The sequence below is a fragment of the Pteropus medius genome, unplaced genomic scaffold, assembly GCF_902729225.1.
Source record: "Pteropus medius unplaced genomic scaffold, Ma_sr-lr_union100, whole genome shotgun sequence".
NCBI classification, from domain to species: domain Eukaryota; kingdom Metazoa; phylum Chordata; class Mammalia; order Chiroptera; family Pteropodidae; genus Pteropus; species Pteropus medius.
The window spans coordinates 18,250,820-18,264,046 of NW_024340701.1; the positions used below are offsets into that span (position 1 = coordinate 18,250,820).

Sequence of the window (13,227 nt, forward strand, 5' to 3'; positions counted from 1 at the left end):
GAGAAATAATCCCTTTTGTTGGACCAAATCTTCTGTACACCAGGTGGCAAAAATAATTGGGAAGGGACAGAGTGTAAAAAACAAAAATAGTTACAATCGTCAACTCTACTATTTCAACTTGTTAATTTCTTTTTAAATTTTTTTAATAAAAAATTAAGTTTTATTAGGGAATCTGAAATTATACTTTACACAGATAGTTATGAGTGGAGAAGAAAGGAGATTAATGAACTGATATTTTGGTGTTGCAACAGATATAATTTGAATCCTCCAAATAAAGATGTTTGAGGTTTTTATCACGGTGAGATAATGAGACCTGTTACTTTAGTATATGCTCTGTTCGAGGAGGGAGACCTTGAGAGTGAATTTTGCTCCCAACTGCCATCAGTAGACAAGTAAAACAAGCAAATACACATGACCTAAGTACAGGTGATTACTCAAGTTAAAGTCCAACAAATTTTAAATCAATAAAAGTAATCTAGAGGCTCTAAGTGGATACTTTTAAACCAAATAACTTTGATTGTACACTAAGATGATTTATAAGAAGGTAAGCATATAGATTCAATTTTAAAAATAAATATTTTGAAATCTGGTATGCTATGTGATTGAATTCTCATTGATTAAAATGGGGAATTTCTATTTTGAAAAAGTAAAATGATGGTTTTTTGGTTATTTCAAGCCCCCCTCCCACACTATTCTTATCCTAAGAATTTTATTTCAGCCATCAAGTAACATTCATAATTTTTCCACAAATAACTTTATATTTTTGTCTTAAGTTCCTCAAATGCTTAATATTGTACATTTTAAACTTTAAAAAAATCCCCAGTACACTCAGTAATTCAATGGTGCCCAAGTATGGAAGTGTGGCTCCATTCATTAGTTGAGAGTAATTTTTTAAAAATTGCAAATAATCAAAAAAAAAGATCAACAAAAAGAATTTGTCTTGAATATTGAGCCTTCCAAAAAAAGTAGGGGATATACTTCTCTAGTCCTTATATTTTATTTAGGAGTCATAAAAGGAAATACACATACTTGCAAAATATTTTTAATATACATACATTTGAAAGCAAATCTTAATTTTTATTTTATTTTTCATTAAAATATAGTTGACATACAATATTATATTAGTTTCAGGTATACAACATAGTGATTCTACATTTCTATACCTTATGAAATGATCACCACAATAAGTCTAGTAACCGTTTGTCACCATACAAAGTTATGTGATATTGACTATTTTCTCTGTGCTGTACAGCATATCTTAATTTTTTTTAAAGCCTACAGCACCAGGTATTCTCAGGCAGTCGCACATCCAAGTAGTAACCAGGCCCAATCCTGCTTAGCTTCTGAGATCAGAAAAGATAGGGTGCATTCAAGGTGGTATGGCCATAGACAGCATATCTTAATTTTTAAATAATTCTAGTTTCAAGTATTTTTTGACTGCCTAGTATGTTCCAATTAAATGCCATAATAACTGCTTATACTTTAAAATTATGGGAAGAATAATTAAAGCTTTTACTCAGGAAAATTGAAAATACATTGCAGAATGTCGATGTCCAAATAATTTTAAAATCAAACTTAAAATTAATGGGTAAGTGCCTCATTAAACTCCACCAAACAATTCTGATATTTGAGGAACACATGCTAGTTCCAGAAACCTCCCCTGCTTCCTTCTTCATTTTACCAATGTAATTTGTATATGTTGTCAACGAAGAGACATTTACAATAAGCAGAACTTGATGAATAAAACTGTATGTCTAATATCTATATCTAAGAAATAAATAATTTCACTTAAGCCTGTTCAAAATTGAGATAACATTGAAAAAGAGATTAAGGTGAAAGGTGAAAGGTGTTCCTGGGTATCAAACAGTCTCCCACATATTTTAGGGCAGGGAGTGGGGAAAGAAGATGAATGACACAAGAAAGGAAAGAAGTCACAAAGGAATTGCTGAGAGAAGAAAGGATACATGCCTAAGAGCAAAACAAACAAAACCCTGGCTTATTAAGCTCTACAGTCTGAAGAAGAAGGAGGAGCCCACATTCACAACTCTTATAAATACATTGAATGGGGACCTGACAGACAATATTATTTTTAATATTTAAAGTTATAACTATTGATATAGTCAAAATGTTGCAATTGAAGGATGTGTAAAAAATAGCTTATAGAAAATATTTGCCCACTTACCAACATTATAGTTCATAAAGCATAATATTCAGCCAATAATTCCCTGTTGAAATACAATTAGAGTAGGTGACATAAGTCATTTAACATACTTATTGAGTATATATGCTAGAGGTGGTTCTAAACACTGAGACTAAAGAGAAAATGAAACAAAACTTCACACCTTTATAAGATTATATTCTGGTGGAAAACAGATAAAATCAGGATAAATATGTAAGTTATAGATATAAAGATATAAATGTTGATATAAAAAGAGCTATACCAATACTAAGTGCTAAAGAGAAAAAAATAAGGCCTGGAAGAGGGATAAGATGTCTTGGTCAGAGGTAATGGTGGTAGTATGGAGATGAATAAGAAGGTGACATTAAGTAATATCTGAAGGAAGTGAGGGCATCTTGGGAAAGAGCATTCGAGACAAAGGGAAGAGCAAATGCCAAGACCTTGAGACAGGAGGTTGTCTTGATGTGTTGGATAAATTATAAGGTCAGTGTGGCTGGAGCAGAGTGAGTGAAAGGAAGAGAAATAGGAAATGAGGTCACGTCTTATAGTTACAACTTTTTTCCCCTTGTGATGAGAACTTTTAAGATCCCTTATAACACCTTCAAATATACAATAAAGTATTGTGAACTGTAGTCATTATGTTGTACATTATATTCTCAGAACTTATTTATCTTATAACTGGAAGTTTGTACCTTTTACCAACTTCACCCAATTCTTCCACCCTCCATCTCCTGCCTCTGGCAACCACAAATCTGATCTCCATTTCTATTAGTTTGGTTTTTTTTTAGATTCCACATATAAGTGAGATCATACAGTATATAGTGCACAGTATACACAGAACTGACTTCCGTAGTCTGACCAAATGAATGAATGTTAACTAAACTTATTATGGTAATTATTTTCTAATATATACATATATCAAATCATCATGTTATATACCTTAAATGTATACAATGTTATATGTATACATTTATTTTACATCTCAATAAAACTCAGGAAAAAATAATGGCACCAAGTATGGACAAGAATGTGGAGAAATTGGATCCCTCATGCATTGCTTGTGGAATGTAAAATGGCGCAGCTACTCTGGAAGATAATTTTGCAGTTCCTTTAAAAACTAAACATACATTTACCATATGGCCCAGCAATCACACTCCTGAGCATTTATCCCAGAGAAATAAAAACTTATGTCCACACCAAAACCTGTATGTGATTGTTCTTAAGTTTTATTTGCAATAGCCTAAAATTGGAAACAGCCCAGACGATTTTCATAGGTGAATGGTTAAACCAGTGTGGTACATCCGTGCTATGGAATACTACTCAGCAATAAAATGAAGTGATGATTGATATGTACAATAGCTTGGATGAATTCTAAAGGCATTACACTGAGTGAAGAAAAGCCAATTTCAAAAGTTCACATACTGCATGATTCTATTCATATAACGTTCTCTAGTGACAAAATTATAGAGTTGGAGAAAAAAAATTAGTGGTTGCCAGGGGTTAGAGTTGGTGGGGAGGAGTGGGTGTGTCTATAAAGTTTCTTATGGAGATAGAAATGTACTGTATCTTAATTGTGGTGGTGGTTACAGTAATCACATGTGATAAAGTAACATAGAACTACACACACATTATACCAATGTCAGTTTACTGGTTTCCATATTGTTCTATAGTTAGGGAAGATGTAAAAATTGGGGGAAAATGAATAAAGGGTACTTGGGATCTCTCTGTACTATCACTGAAACTTCCTGTGAATCTGTAATTATTTCAGTATTAAAAGTCGAAAAATGTAAAAGGAACCCTCATACACTTCTGGTGGGACTGCAAATTGGTACACCCACTATGGAAAACAGTATGCAGGTTCCTTAAAAAACTAAGAATTGGTCTACCATATGATCCAGCAATCCCTCTACTGGATATTTACATCAAAGACTTGAAAACCCATATCCGAAAAGATATTTGCACACCGATGTTCAGAGCAGCACTATTCAATGACCAGGACATGGAAGCAACCGAAATGTCCTACGATAGATGCTACATTATTTCTGTTCACACAGTCAGATGGCTTTTAAAGACATTTAAATAATAAGGAAAAATGTCGGATAGTTATCCATGTAGTTACTATTTCCAGTGCTCTTCCTTCTTTTGTGTAGATCCATATTTCCTTTTGGTAACATTTTCCTTCTGCTTAAAAGATTTCCTTTAATATTTATTAGAATGATAGTCTGCTGGTGATGAGTTCTTTTACCTTTTATAAGTCTGAAAAAGTATTGTTTTACCTTTGTTTTTCGAATGTTTTTTCTGGATATAGAATTTTAGGTTGTCTTTTTTTTTTCTTTCAGTACTTTAAAGATGTTATTCCATTATTCTTGCTTATATTGTTTCTGATGATAAATATGCTGATATAGGACATTAAGTAAGGAAGGTAAGATCACAAACAGCATGGAACTTCATGGGCACAGGCCAAAGTTGTTGTCCACAGGCAGAATTTCTTCTGTTTCAGGGAAGCCTCAACCCTGCTTTTAAGGTTTTTTAATTCCTATTACCATGATTCATTACTTCAAGCAAATGCTAAAGATTAAGCTAACAAAAGGTTGTGTCCCTAATAGCATAAAGAGGAGACATCCTATTATATCCTTGAGTAGTGGCAGCAGAAGTGACCAGACACAAAATTAAAGTCCTGTTAGATGAAATTTCCTTTTCCTTGCCTTAGCATTAATTCACCTCCTTTTATTGTTCAATATATCTTCTGGACTATCCCTCTTCCTTGGTCAAAATTTTAACAACTATGAATTTTAGGTGAAAGATGATGATTGTTTTAAATAATTGGATGATAGAAAGAAACCAATAAAGTTAACTTAAAAAGTACCAGGACCCAACCGAAAAGACAAGCCAATATAATAACTGTCTGGACTTGTCCTTAACAAATGAGTAAGTGTTCACAGAACTCTGATTTTTGTTGCTGCTGTTGTTGAGATCTTCCCTTACAGATATGGATGACCAAATGACTAACTTCTGTATAATTAGATGTAAACAGAAGTTTTAGGTGGGGATTTGGGGGAAGCTCTTTTAAAAGCAGGCTGTCTAACCTAGAAAGTACCCTTCTGCTCCTTCTCTTTTCTCCCTCTTTCCTCCAGCCTAGAATGCAGACACAATGGCTGGTTACAGTGGCCATCTTGCAACCATGAGGCAAACTTTAGGGTGGAAGTTGTATGCTAAGAAGGGCAAAGCAGCAAGATAGAAGAAACCTGGGACTTGGATGACTCCATGGGCTTGTCAGGCCACCACTGGATTCCCTACCTCTGCCTGCAAAAGAGAAAAATAACCTCACAGTTTATGTAAGTCATCCTTTATTGAGTGTCTGTTACTAGCAGATGAACACAATTCATAAATAATGCACTCACATCCATGTGGTGGGCACCATCTTCTCCTCAATACCCTTCTTCAGATGAGACCAGTGTGAATCTGACATAGAATATTTTAGATCAGAGGTTCCCAACCCCTGGGCCATGGACCAGTACCAGTCCGTGGCCTGTTAGGAACTGGGCCACACAACAGGAGGTGAGCGGCAGGTGAGCAAGTAAAGCTTCATCCATATTTGCAGCCACTGCCCGGTGCTAGGATCACCTCAGATCATTAGGCATTAGAATCTCATCGGAGCACTGCTCCCTGGTGCCAAAAAGGTTGGGAACCACTGTTTTAGATCATTAAGTTAGGACTGTGTCTCAGTCAGTCTTTTCCTACACTTTCAAACATTGTGCCTGACATATAGTAGACGCTCAGTAAAAATTGACTTGGACCAATCAGGGGCTTGGATTCGTCTGGATTCATATCTCTCAGATTCCAGTATCCAATTTGGCCAGGCTAGCCATGTTCTGTAGCCATTGTGGTTCCTGCTTAAAAACAGCAAGCAAACCTTGCTTCACTTTCAAGGTAGTAGAGGCTAAAACAACCACAAGGGTATTTAAAGTAGTAAAGGGCCATTTAAAACAGGAGATCAGGCCAGTTCCTAAAATGAAAAAAGGTAGATGATGTGGGGTACAAGAAGAGATTCCAGGCCTGTGTTCAACTTTTTTTTCTAATCTAGCTCTCTATAGTACATTTTCTATCTGTTGTTCATCTCTTGCCCTTTAGAGTACGAATGTTCATCCGCTTAAACAATTTGTAAAATTATCATTTAAAATAAAGTGACCTACATAAATAAGTAACTATCATGGATAAATAAATAATCAGCAAAGGAAGGAGGAAGGAAGATACACTCATGCACATGGATGACACACATAAAGAATCAATATTCTGCTAGATCACCAGGACAGGGAAAACCTTGAGAGAAGAGAGAGGAGTCAGATGTAGAATATGCCCAGAAAAGGTTTACATAAATATTGGAGGAAAGAAGGCTTGCAAACCAGATAAGACATTTTCTCTGACTTTCAAAAATTCATTTCAAAATGACTGGAATTGCTGGCATCTAGCTCTCCTTATAAACTGTGGGAACTCTATGTTGTCCTTATGACAAACCTACAGCCAAGGAAAACAAAATTCAGTCAGCCCTTCAAACAAGAAGGGCCTGGAAATGATTTCTGTAGGAAAGAAGACATGAAGCAGTTTAAGCTATGGAGTGTTGAATATTTCATTCATCTTTTTCTTGTGATGCAAGGTCAAGAGCTTATCATCCTAACATTATAGAAGTGTATTTGGTCCCTAATTTGAAGAATTTGTGGCATTGGGTAGAATATTCAGAGATAGCAGGGTGGACTCATAGGAATAGAGCTATGAGAAGTCATAAATTTAGACTTTTTGTACTTACTATACTCCTAACTTTGCCCATCACAACTTTGCCTCCAGCATTTTATCTACGGCTCAGCATATGTTTTATTTTATTTTTTACATGTTATTTTCTTTTTTCAACTTTTTTATTTTGGTAATTTTTAATCTTACAGAAAAGTTGTAAAAATTGTACATTGAACACCCACATATCCTTTACCTACATTCACCAGTTGTTAACATTTTTCCAAATTAGTTTTCTCTCTATTTAAATGTGTTTTTGTGTAAATGTGTGTTTGTGTGTGCATACACCTTTCTATGAAAGATCCAAGAGATTTAAATGTAGGTTTCAGACACCTTGATATTTCACTCATATAAACTTCAAGCATATTTTTCTTAAGGAGAAAAAAAAGTTTTTCTATATAACTACATTTAACACAGGAAAATTATCACACTCAGGAAATTTAACAATGGTATGATGCTATTAACTCATGTACATTCCATATTCATATTTCTTCAAGTGTGCCAATAACAGTAGTATCCTTTATACTGTTTTTTAAAAAGCAAAGTTTCAATTAAAGATCACATATTGCATTTAATTGTCATGTCTCTTTACTTTCTTTTAAAGAAAATCCCTGAACTTTATCTTTCATGACATTGACATTTTTGAAGAGTCCAGGTTAGCTATTTTGCATAATGCTCCTGAAATTTTTGTCTTATTATTTCCTTTTGATTAGAACCTTTTTTGTTTGTTTTTTTTGACAGGAATACTTCATGTGCGATTTGTGTCCTCAGTGCATTTTAGTGATGTTAAGTTTGATCATTTGGTTCAAATGGTATCCACCAGACCTCTCCATTTATAAAGGTACCTTTATTTTTCATGGTAATTAGTAGTTGTAACTAGTGGTACTTTGAGACTGTGTAAATATATTCTTCTCTAACCATCTTTCACTCAGTGATTTTACTTCTATTGATGATTATTGCCTGAATCAATTATTACAATTGTGATTGCAAAATGTTGGTTTTCTAATTCTAACAATCTTATATTTATGAACTGTCATTCTTCCGCAAACAACTTTCCCTGCTCCTCCTCCCCTCCTTAATTTTTTAAAAAAGTAGTGTTGGTTTGAATTCTTTTTTATTCAGTCTTATAATCTATTCCAGTCATTATTTATTTTGATACTCAATTTGTCCCATATTTAGCAAGTGGGAGCCCGTTCAAGCTGACTTCTGTCTTCCTTTTACATGACCCCATCGGTTTTTGAGTACTTCTCAAAAATTTTCTGGCAGAAGATATTCCAAGCCATGCTTTTACTCTCCCTACTTCAGCCTAGAATCATCCACTTCTCCAAGGAGCACTGGTTCTTTTTAGTGGAATGTGATTTCTACAAAGTCTGGGCACTAGGTATGCTCATTGCTATTGAAGTGTTATCCACAGATATTTTAAACAGAAAAGAAATACCATTGAAAATGGTTATTTCAGATGGACTGTGTAAGGATGACTTAGACAAGAATATAAAAATATAAGAATTTTAGTAGGTAGGTAATAATTCCAATAATGGTTTACATTTGTATAAGATGATCAAAGTACATGACATCTGGTAATGTCAAAATCGGTAATCACAGAAATACCAAAAAGCTGTAGTGAACATGCTCTCAACAGCAGAGTAATACATATTTTCCACATATAATCTAAAATGTGATTTGTATCATTTAACATAGATTTTAAACCCAAAATTTATATTTATAGTAAAAACTTTTACCTAGGTTCTCAACCTTATTTGCACTTACACCTATTTTCAGATTTTATTTGAGAAGGGGAGAGAAAAGATGAATGAAGAGGAAGGAACCACAAAGTACTTTAAATAGATAAAATAACTAGATTCCTGGTAGTTGAATCTATCATCTGAATGAGTGTTGGCATAAAGCATAGATTTATAAAATGATTTCCTTAATTCTCAGAGTATCTGTGTGGCACAAGCTATTAACAACTATGCAATACTGCCAGCTCTCTCTAGAACTGAGCAAAGTAGGTGCTCTCATAAATTATTTTAAAATAAATAATGGTTGTATATATAGTCCACATGAAACTTAGCTGTACTATGACCCAGTCTTAACATAGTGCTGTTTTCAAATAAATGTAAATGCAACATTCAAGAAAAAATTTCAAAAGCAATTTAATTTTTAATAAAATAATTTTTGAAATTTCAAAGGGAGTTTCTTTTCATATTATACAGGAAAATTTTTCTTCATATTTATTGAGGTATAATCGACAAATTAAAATTGCACATATTTAGGGCGTATGACTTGATGTTTTGATAGACGTATACATTGTGAAATAATTTCCATAATTAAGCTAATTAACATATCCATCACCTCACATAGTTACCCCCCTCTGTCTCACTGGATCCTAGAAAGGATGGCCCAGAAATTCCCTGAAAAGAGTCAATTGTAGACCACACATACTCTCATCAGACCTCCTCTCTCCCATTTGTCCACTTCCTTGCATCAGTTAACACTACCAGCTGGGGACCAAGAACTGCTTGAACTTCCCACATTTTCTTGGTTTACAGATTTTACAGAACCCTTAACATCTCAGTAATTTTTTCACGATGCTCTTAGGCCAAAATAAATACCTAACAGTTCCATTTATTAAGTATTCAAATCCAAATAAATTGGTAGGTACTTATATCCTAACAGTTTACTAGCCATTTAAAAAAATGATACATTTAATTGGAAAAAACAATATTCTAATTTTCTATTTATAAAACCACAGTTACCTACTAATGGGATGAGAGTACCTGTTGCACATTGCGGTTTCTCAAACCTTGGAATCTGACTGGATACCGCCACAGTCATTTCCTCTTCCACATTCATTCTCATGTGGTACTTACTTTTCTCACAGCAACTACCAAAACTCCAGCTTTGCAAAGATATGGATGGCATCACTGAAAGGAATATAGGGTGATCTCTGTGTCAGGGACTTTAATAGGAAACTCATATCAGTGGTCCCTCAGTCCCCAATGTGGCCAGCCCTTTTGGCTTTATTTCTGAACATCCTTTCTCTCCACAGTAGAGCAGCCAGTATACCTGAGCATGGAGGACCCCAAGTAACAGCCATTATACTGTACGTGAAACAACTACCCTCTCCAAATATACCAACCCTTTTCTTCCTTTGAGGTGGATACCTTCAAAGGGAACCCACAATTACTTCTTAATGTTTGTCTCTGGCACTTCTCCCCCAAGTATCTTGGTATACATCTGATGCTAATCACTGACATTGTTCAAAGTCTTTTCCCATGGCTACTTTGACTCTCAATAAATCAGCTGATAGAAATCAATCCTGGAGTGGGGGCCTCTTAACACCCAGTCTCTGATTAGGCTATCTTAGAACATGCACTGTAAGAGCTATTATGGATGGATTTTCATTTAGCAAAATAAATATTTTAAATTTCATCATTTTATTACATTAAAAATGAAGGTAATCAGTAGCCTTTGGGGGTAGGATTATCGGCTTAAGAAAAGCAATAAAACAAGTAATAGTAAATGTTTCTAAAAATCATATAATGCTTGTGCTTATTGAGAGAGCAATAGTAACCAGATGGATTTTGTAATGTGTAGAGGACACTGTAGTGTGCTGTCTAGATCCCTCTTCAATGAAGGATCTGTTGACCCAGCTGCCAGGAGTGTGAGTGTGTGTGTGTGTGCATGTGCATGCGTATTTAAAAACATTATACAGTCATGTGCCGCATTATGATGTTTCGGTCAATGATAGATCAAATATATGATGGTGGTCTCTACGATTATAATGGAGTTGAAAAAAGTCCTATCGTGTAGTGACATCACAGCTGTCATAATGTAAGGTAGCACATTACTCATGTGTTTGTGGTGATGATGGTATAAACAAATCTACTGGGCTACCAGTTATATAAAAATATAGCACATACAATTATGTACAGTACATAATACTTAATAATAATAGTAAGTGACTATGTTACTGGTTTGTGTACTTACTATCCTATACTTTTTATTATTATTTTAGAATGTACGCTTTATACTTACTTAAAAAAAGTTTTGCTGTAAAACTTGTGTTATACCAGCAGCAGCCTCATACATTTCGTGTTTACCACATTTCTTGATTGCATCATTTTCTCTTGTGCTTGATTTGATCTCGTGTTGTCTAGATATGTTTAGATACACAATACTTACTATCGTGTTACAATTGTCTACAGTATTCACTACAGTAATGTGCTGTACAGGTTTGTAGCCTAGGAGCAATAAGCTATACCATACAGCCTAGGTGTGTAATCGGCTATACAATCCAGGTTTCTGTAAGTGCACTCACTCTATGATGTTTGCACAATGAAGAAATCACCTAATGATGCATCTCTCAGAATGTATCCCCATCATTAAGTAATGCATGACTGTAGTGAGTCTCTGAATGAAAAAGACCCAGGTTTGAATCGTTACGCTGCAAATCACTTTGTAATCTTGAACAAGTTACTCAAAGCCTCCATTTTCTTCTCTGTAAATAGGGATAATGATAATAGCTACCTTAAGAATTGTATTTAATGAGATAATTGTCCCTAAAGATTTAGTTCAGGACTTGGCACATAATAAATGCTCACTAAATGGTAAATGGTAGCTATTATCATTAAGTGCCAAAATGAGTAGTAAAGATAATAAACGCTATGAGGTGTCTCTGGAGGAGGGGGCCACTTAAGCTGGTTCTTTGAAAGCTGTGAAAGGTTTGAATAGGCAGAGGGTTGAGGAAGAAAAAGAGGGCTTTCTAGGTAGGAGAGAAAAGATCTTTAAAATTTAAAGGTCATCCCAACAGTAGTTGATTTTAATTTTAATTTGTATTTTTTAAAAGGTCCAACTGCCTGTTTTGTCCAACCACCTTTTAAAAGCATCGTTATTTAAAATTTGATTTGCTTTCCTCATATTTTGCAGAATGCTTGAATATAAATAATGTGTTTTATTATACATATGAGAGAAAAACATTTTGAATCAAGTTCCATGTTCTCTGTCTTTAAGGCCCCCACTGGCTTATCCATCCTTTATAGTTATTTGTCTAGTTGCTATTTTGCATTTTCATTTGACCCTGCCTTTTATTTATTTGCACTTATTACCAGAATGCTTTTTTAAACTAAATAGTTTTTAGTATTTCCTATTCAGTATTTGATGAATGTTTAATACTATAATTCATTGTTCAGAAAAATGTACCACATCTTACATCATCACTGCACTCCATTATCCATGGAGTATAAACCATTTCACAGTCATTAACTGAATATGTTATTTGGGAATTAAATCAATGGAAAGAAAAGGAAAGGGCATCCAAAGGTGGTAGAAGGTAAGAAAGGCAGTGTTGAGGCTTATGCAGAGTACCCCTTTCCCAGCAAGCAGAAAATACATAAAAAGCCTCCGGCTTTCCCTTTCTCTACCTCTCCAATCTCTCCCTCAGTCCACCAAATCTAGTAGAAACTTGCATTAATCTCTCTTTCAGATTGGAGTGTGGTTGAACAAACATCTATGGAACATAATGTCTTATGTTATGTTGTCTAAGAAGAGGACCCTGAGTCAAGAATTTGAGTGCCAGTTGTTTATTTAGGAGGTGAATCTAGAAAACACCAGTGGGTGAATGGGGAGATGAGACAGGAAGGGAAGGAAACCAGCAAAGGGTATGTTGTTGTCAAGAACTATACGGTGTCATTCATTCATTTAAAATATTAAAAATAATAAATGTTTATTGAAGAAATGTCAGAAAAGATATATGTGCATAGAGATTAAATACACGTATAATATTATATGATATAAATATCAAGAACTGTGAAGGGCCTACTTGCAAGCTAACAAATTAGCCTGCCACAGACTCTTGGAGTTAGAGGCAAAGGAATGTGTCACTCATGGCACAGCAGGCAGCCCCCATGTCTTACAGGGCAATGGAGAATGGCACAGGTGGATGCTGCACGTGCAGTATTTATAATCAAATTCCCATCCTGCATTGACTGGGACCACTCCTAGGGACATTAACTCTCTGGCACTTTTGGTCCATGGATCATTCCACCACACCCAGTTGCCAGAGCCAGTCCTGACCAAAATGTAGAGATGGCTTTGATTGCCAGCTTCCCCTTCTCCAAACTTTCCCAAGGAAAATGTGGACTTCTCCCCAGGAGAGGATTGGTCCACATTTTTACGTGCCTTGGTCTTTTTTTTTTTATCCCAATGGAGTCTGCCTTTGTAAACTCTTCATTTGCACTAGAGAGGAAAGGGCTAGAAACAGT

At 34.9% G+C, this 13,227-nt stretch overlaps 1 long non-coding RNA gene and 1 pseudogene across 8 annotated transcripts in view; one reads left to right on the forward strand and one right to left on the reverse strand.

Annotated features, from left to right (window-relative positions):
- The window catches only part of LOC120622838 (uncharacterized), a 74,684-nt gene that overhangs the window by 20,158 nt on the left and 41,299 nt on the right, over positions 1-13,227 (forward strand). For 2 of the 8 annotated variants that reach the window (XR_005658576.1, XR_005658567.1), the window contains exons 2-4: positions 4,519-4,601; positions 5,314-5,514; positions 7,706-7,805. This is a non-coding gene — a long non-coding RNA (uncharacterized LOC120622838). Of the gene's footprint in view, positions 1-4,518; positions 4,602-5,313; positions 5,515-7,705; positions 7,806-8,743; positions 9,119-10,013; positions 10,068-12,449; positions 12,652-13,227 lie in introns of those variants that run through there. The other 6 variants (XR_005658569.1, XR_005658568.1, XR_005658574.1 and 3 more) reach the window with 5 other exon arrangements.
- Positions 1,273-1,391, reverse strand: LOC120581184 (uncharacterized; annotated as a pseudogene).